We start from the raw sequence: 8,150 nt of genomic DNA on the forward strand, positions 1-8,150 counted from the left end.
CCTGATGCCCCTAATTTTTTATAATCTTTTCTTTTTCTTTTTTTAAAATATTTTTTACTTTTTAATAACCTTTTTTTTTTTTTTTTACAAGGAAAAGGCGTCAGGCGAATAAAATTTTTAATCGTATGACTTTAACAGTTAACTCTAATAACATTTTAAAAATTCTAGGTTTTCATACTCTTGTTAACAAAAGTGGGAAAAAATGTTAAACTAATAGAAATAGTTAAAATACATTTTTGAAAACTATAGCCGTCAATGGCAGTGAATGAGTTAAGATAGGATTTGATGTTCAACTCACTTTTGTTTTATGTGACAGTTTTATAGTAAACTTCAACTGCAAGCACACTTTGCCTCATAATTGGAGAACTATTAGTATATACGCTATTGTCATGCCGTATAATTATTGTAGAATTGCTGCAATATGCAAAGTGGAAAGGTGAGAATAGGCGCTATAAAGAATACTTCAAAGTATTTTACTAGATTTAAATGTGTATAGAGCATGTGGTAGAGGAAAACAAAATATATACTGTACAGGCCAAAAGTTTGGACACACACACAAACACACTCACACACACACACACACACACACACACACACACACACACACACACACACACACACACACACACACACACACACACACATACACACACACACACCAAAATTAACATTTTTGGCCGAAACCGAAAACCGAAAATGAGAAATGCTTATCCTTAAAAGTTAACCAAAACAGCAAAAAAAATTATGCCAATTTTTACTATCATTGAATTTATTCTAATTAATTAAAATTATAATATTATTATAAATGGTTTATTTAGCATTGGCATTTTAACAAAGCACAATTTAAATTGAAATGCACACCGCAGACATGTTGGCTAATGGTACATTAAACGAATGGTGAGCGTTTTCTGGTGGTGCCATTACACTTTATAGTCAATGTACTTCGCACGGGCGGGCACAGATGTGTCCGGTGCAGATGACGCGTTTGTATTTGTTAACAGGACATGGTGCTGCACGCCGCTCACTTAAAATCCACACATTCACATATTCACCAACGTTTAAAAATAATAAATACATTTGTTCGCACCAGCCAATCGTCTTCGGCAACGGACTGCAAAGTCACACACAGCGTCCTGTGCAGGTCTGTAATCACCCGGAGATAGCGGTAAGTGTTTCCGTGTTTAAAACTGTTGATAGCAATAGTGCTAGCATTAGCTAAAGTATTTAGTACAGCCATCGGGATGCGGGTGAAAAAGTGGAAGCGCTCGAGGGGCTCCAATCAAAGACCTGCACTTTTTTTTTGCTTGCGCCACCACAACATTCTATTTTGGCCATATTCTTTCGGCTGAAAATTATATATATATATTAGGGGTGTGAATTGCCTAGTACCTGGCGATTCGATTCGTATCACGATTCATAAGTCGCAATTCGATTCGATACCGATTAATCCCGATACGAATCTCTAAATTAATTATTGCGATTTTTTTTTTTTACTCAAATTTTGAAAATACTAATTAGTACACTGTAAGATTTGTATGAAAATGTATTTATTTATCGTAAAATTCAGGCTTATAACTGAGCCACTGCATTTAACAAACAGATTGCAGTCTGTTTCATGTTTGAACAGCACTGAAATACAATTTTAAGGCTTAATGTTCCATACATCATAACATTCTTCCATGTTTAATGTGTGAATCCTAACCCTAAGTAAGACGTTTTGTTGAATATTAAGTATAAATATTATGTTTAAAAATCGATTCGGACGCATATCGAATCGATTCGAGAATTGCGCGCTGCGATATATTGCCGAATCGATTTTTTCTAACACCCCTAATATATATATATATATATATATATATATATATATATATATATATATATATATATATATATATATATATATATATATATATATATATATATATATATATATATGTATCTACTGCTGCTACAATCTTCTACTACTGCTATACTCAGACCAGTCCAGAATTGATCACCCCTTTTTGTGGAGCTTTTCATTGGCTTTTTGTACAATTCAGAATCCGTTCCAATACCTGAAGATAAACTCACAGCCAGTAAATTCTCTTTTACATGCCCGTCAGTCAGCTTGTTATCTGACGCCCACATCAACTAATTACATGAACGTGTCAAAACAAACTCAACCCGATCCGATAGTTTAGAACCGTGTCCGTCAACAGCCACAGATGATAATGACACTCAGTTTTGAATGCCACTGTCAGAGGTATCCATGAGCTCCATTTTGTATTTGCAGTTTGCAGCGGTGTACAACTCAACCGCATCATTACCATTATTGAAGTTCAGCTCCCACTAGAGCGCCGACTAAGAGGAGAGCGGTTCAAAAATGTTGTTTGTTTTTACATCATAAATCACGACTTTTATTGCAAGAAAGCACGGTCACATCATCTTTTTGAATATGAAATGTGTTTTCGAGCTTCACTTAATCTTGTGTTTGGCAGGTTGGAAACCCACCAAATTCTAATTCAATAGTAGGTGAGCCGTGTATTGTCCTCGGATTGCTGCAATTTTTCTTTGCAAACATCCAAACTGCTGCTGACGAATTGCAAAACGGAATATTTTTCATTCTTCATCCTGCTGGCTTAGAGCGGCTCACGGCAGCCGTTGGAGTACGTGTGTGAATACCGTGTGACACCACACGTGGATTTTAATAGAAATCTCGGCGATTCCCTTTGAGATTAGACATTGGAGATAATCATTTCACTTTGGGTGTGCTTAGAAACGTAAACAGATCTTATCGCTTGCTGAGGAGGATTAAAGCGCCAGCGCAGGGTTTGATTTTCAAAGTACACACAAACGTGGACTTTGCAGAGTTAAACTTCATTTCCATTACAAAGACAAGTGAAGCTTTCTCCTACTCGGCTCAACCAAGTCAAACTTGCAGTAATAAAACAGGGGAAAGTAGACTACATTATGTCATGTACCGAACTGCATCATTGTGCTTTTTTTCCCGTCACTTTTTATTCTCCACACTTTTTTGCCATGCAATAACTCCCACATAATACTTCCGATTTACACCGTTCAAATTTCAACTTGTTTCAAAGATTTACTCCTCCCAGGCATATATCGTCTGATTCCACATTACTTACGGTATTGGTACAATTTAACGTTAAATATGAACTTTTCCCTATTAATTTTCAATGGGACTGACATTGAACTTTTTGTAAGTCCTGTTAACATTATTAACATTTTTAATTCTTTATTTCATATTTTAACTATGCTGAATTTAGTTATAGATGTGTAGAGCAGGTATAATAATGTTAAACTCAATATAATTTGACCTTAACCTTGTTTTTGTCTAAAAATTCTTTCTCAGTGTTTTGCGCACACACATTCTCTTCGTGAGAACAGATTTTGCCACACACATACCCTGAGAGCACCGTCACTCACGGCCACTCTAAATCTAGTTCAATTTGTTTGTGAGATATTGTTTTGGGAAAAAAGTACGAAAAGTACCCTGAGAGTATATTTTGTCTAAAAAGATGAACACAGCTGCGGACTGTGTACGAAAATAATATTATGCAACATATTGTGTGAGAACCAATCTGTTTTACTTATTCATGATGGGAGGAGAAATAGGTGTTCTCTTACTGATTTGGATTCTTTAAAAGCTGGATTCCGCAAAAGAGGGGGCGCGCGCTCTTGGATTTTTCACACTCTTTATGTGATATTCAAGATGGTGACCGGAGATCTCTGTAATAAATCATCCTTCGAAGGAGCTTTTGTCACAAAGAAGTCTCATCTCCATATTTTTGGAACACGCAAATGATGACAAATTATATCGTCATCTAACAGTCCCACTCTCGGTGGTGCAGTTAGTAAAGTGCATTGTCCAGTAACCAAAAGGACGCGGTTTCGAATCCCACCTCTGTCCATGGCCATTATGCTAAGTGATATACGTACATGTATACCAAGTCACTATAATATTAGGAAATGCATTTGAATTTCATTCAAACTATTAAATGCATCATCGCTTTCAGCATCAAATGGAAATTTTCAATATAAATACGACATTATCCATAAATTTTAACATGTCGCTTACCTCACTGGTAAAACATCTGCCGGGTGTTATGCAAGTTTTTTTTCTTTTTAATTCATTTATCATTCAACAACAATTCATAATTTGTCATTTTCACATAATTGATCTTTTTTTTTACTTCATAAGCATTCCGCATGCATTCAAATTCAAAGTGCAATTTCTGCAGAAATTGCACTTTGTCTCGTTTTTAAGTGGAATCTATAGTATTTCTCCACTTGTGTACCATTTCCGAGAGTCTTCCAGAGAGCTTTCTATGTCGATTATGCATGTTAAGTATTTTTGCACCGCAGTGACAGTGAAGGCCGCTTCAATTCCACGCACACAAACTTCATTTGGCTTTTAAAGTAAAAAAACGTCCATTAGGCTTTGGGAACCAGCGGCTGCATACCAGATTAGCCCCTCAGTGACATCCAGCAGAGATGCAAACCACCACAGTTAACTTATTTGGATAAGAACAAATAATGCCCTCGAAACAGGCATGTGAGCCTGAGCCGCGATCTTTTTATCTATTTATTTTTCTCCTCCCTGGTAGCGTGGAACTGTCACAACACAGCAGCTAATTTCTAGCAAGGATCCCTTTGGATTTAAGCCGCTGCAAGGGCCTATTTATCCCCGGAACCTGGAAGCAGACGGCAGTGTGTCAGAGCCAATTGCCAGACCTGCCGGCAGGGGAAGTGCGAGTGGTGACACACGCACAACTTACTGATGTTTTTTTATTTTTATTTTTTATGAGCCCTTAAACTGGCAATGCTCTCATGTGCCACATAAATGCTTGAAAAGGGTCAAGTGCTGTTGCTCTTATTAGTCGTTTCAAAAATGTTATGCTGCTGAAACGTCATTAATGAATTCCTCATCAAGACCTTAGTATTTGTGTGAATACTGAGACAGGAATTCAGACTGTGCCGCTGATATTCATTTAACTCATTGTAGCCTATTATTTATTACGAGGGCTGTTCGATACCACTTTTTTTTTAGGCCAATACGAGTAGGGGCATTCAAATACTTTTGGAAGAGCAATCCATTTTAGATGCACAGATCTTATTATTATTATTTTTTTTTCTTTCATTCGGTAATTTTACCGATTTGACATGTCATCCTCATTGCTCTCTTTTTTTTTAATATATTTTTTACATTTATTTTGTATGTGAGTGAGTATGTGTAAGTGCGTGTGTGCGTGTTTACAGATCTTCTTTTCATTTCATTCTTTGTTTTTGAGCACATGACAAGGTTCTCTGGAAAAATCTTCTTTTTCTCTGAAACCTTTATTTAACCTTTGTGGTATAAGTTATCGTGTCATAGGGGGAAGAAAAGGGGCTTCCTCTTTCAAATATAGAAAAAGACGGTATATTTTTAAGCAACATATCACAACAAAGTCCCATAGTCTCGATTTTCCAAGTTTTTTTTTCAGTTTGGTCATGTGAAGTTCACAAACTGAGCCATGATTGGTCGCCACCGGAGCCCTGAGCAACTGTGAGGTTATTTTCAGTTGACAGTAAGTGGCAAAATGGCCGCCCCCTGTGGTGGACAACAACAGGTGGATTTGGTACTTTATTCATATTCCACAAATGGAATTTACTTACCGGGCTGCATGGAACATAACATTGTAAAGAAAATTATTGGGTTGACTTCCTCTTTTATTTGTCTTGCAATTTAGATGACAGACGATATTTAACTCTTTGACTGCCAGACGTTTTCAGAAACGGGATGTCGCCAGTGCCAGCCGATTTAAGCATTTTGACTGATCTTTCAAGGTCCACAGAAAATGTTGTGTTTGGACTATGGAAACACACATACTACCAAATGAAAGATTGAACTCTCATCTTTCATCAGAAAAAAAAGTTTGTTGCTACCTTATTCCGTTCTTCAGTAATCAACAATAGAAAATGGTTTTGAAACAAAAAGCGGAGAAAAAGAGCTTTTTGTGAAACGATGTTATTTCATGCACTCTAGTGAATTCTACACTTCTTTTTGTCCATGAATGATGCCACAAACACCTAAATAGTGCTTTACTTCTGTAAAACACTTACCACCAACAATGAAAAATAGTTTTTAGATTGCAAAATACGTTTATTTCCATTCAACAGTGTAACAATTTGACAAAACAATTTCGCAAACTATTTACAAATGTGTGCAACTGTGGTACTATTTACAATTATGTGGATGTTTCAAATACAGTTTTTCTTTTTGTAACACTCCCCTGCGTGCAAGGAGAGGGAGCAGGATTTGCACAACAGATACGTTTCACTTTGATTGTCCGTTTCGCGTGCAGACGTTACACTTTCTTGACGGCCTTTTTTTCCGGGGAATAGCAAGTAGCAGACTGTACCCACTCCTCCGATGAATATGCATTGGACTCGGGGCACTCTTCGTCGTCCGATTGAACGTCCGCCTGAGCGTGCTCGGTTGTGCTCCGCGTTTTCCGGTGTTAGCCCGTGAACCTTTATGACGTCGTCATAGCCGCCGCGTCAGCGCTTCCAACTTCGGCATCAACCTCGGAGTCACCATCATCATCATCGATGATGATCATCGTCGTCATCAATGTGCTCTTTAGCGTTGGTCGATGCTTTTCGTCTTTGGAAAAAACTGCTCGAGCGTGAGCTGCTTGCAACCGGTCGCCATGTTCTCTTCCCTTCCCCAGCCATTGTCCCCTCTAGCTCCGCCTCACGTCTTCTACTGGCGCCTACCCAATCTTGTCAAAAGAGAGTCATTGCTGCCATCTAGGGGCCAAAAATAGTCATTAGGCTAACTAGATCTGCTTGAAACTTTCACCACAGCTGGCCAAGGCTTTCCTCCACCCGTTTCAAAAAAATAAAATAAAAAATTGGATGACGTCTTTTAACGTCATTGGCGGCCCTCCGTAGGTTTTTACTTGACGTCTTTTAACGTCCATGGCAGTGAAAGAGTTAAAAAAAAAAAACATTTTCAAGGCAGACGATTCAAGAAAAGAATGGTCAATCAGATCAAGTAAAGTTTTTCTTGGCTGCTATCACACAAAAAAAAATACAGCACAATGTCTTGAACAAGAAGAGAATCAAAGTGTAAAAAGAAAAGAAAAAAGTCCCAGGACTTTCATCGAGTGCGTTGTTACTGAAATATGCTGCGTCAAATCCCTGAATATGAAACTGTGACCAGTTTTTCATTAGAGCCTGTAAAACACAGAGCATCGATTGTAAACAGGCTCGCAGCGAGCGGCCGCTATCAATACACGTTCGACCCGTAAAACGGTTCCAAGGCGTCTCTAATTCAACATGCATTGATTGGCGGAGCCGTTGGCTGCGGCGGCGCTGATTATCAGGATGTAATTGTATCGCCGTCCCAAGGCTGGTCTCCCGCATGCTGACCTAAACCCCGACTGGATTGCCTTTCCAGACGTCCCTCCGGGGAGCCGCTTGACAAGATAGTCGAGCTGACCCCGCCTCCCTAATCAACGCGCAGAAATGAGGCGACCTGAAGGGAGGACCAAGGGTCGTCCCGCAGGTTAATAGAGGAAACACTAGACAGGAGAAATCAAAGTGAAGTTTTGAAAGATATCCCCCGCCTCTATAGATAGCATTCGTTGACGTCACGGGATCGCGAGTCAGGCCCCGTCAACTTTTCAGTGGACTCAGCTGTGTTTCTATTGTATTTACAGCGAATGTCTTTTTGTTATTGATGAATGTCACCAACAGCTTCTTCTGACGTTACTCGTGAAGCAAGACGTATGCGGAAGGTTTAGCTCAACACTTCATGCTAGCTTGATTAGCGGAATCGAATTTTGAATCATTTGCCGATGTTACTCCCCGGACCGGACTACATGGCAAAATCGCGTATGCTTTGAGGTAGGATGGTTCACAAAACAAAGACACTTTTGCGTCTTCTGTACTTTCAGCTTTTATTGTTTGCTATGTGCATTTGTCATTTGTGAATTCAAGGTGAATAATCTCAGGTTATTTTTAAACCAAGTTAGCTAGTTGTCCTTTTTTTTTCTGGAGAGCTCAGTATTGTTCATTCGGTAATTTTACTGATTTGACATGTCATCATCATTGCTCTCTTTTTTAAAATGTATTTATTTAAAAAAAAAATTGTTTTAATTTTT

This window comes from Vanacampus margaritifer, chromosome 15 (genome assembly GCF_051991255.1).
Source record: "Vanacampus margaritifer isolate UIUO_Vmar chromosome 15, RoL_Vmar_1.0, whole genome shotgun sequence".
NCBI lineage: Eukaryota > Metazoa > Chordata > Actinopteri > Syngnathiformes > Syngnathidae > Vanacampus > Vanacampus margaritifer.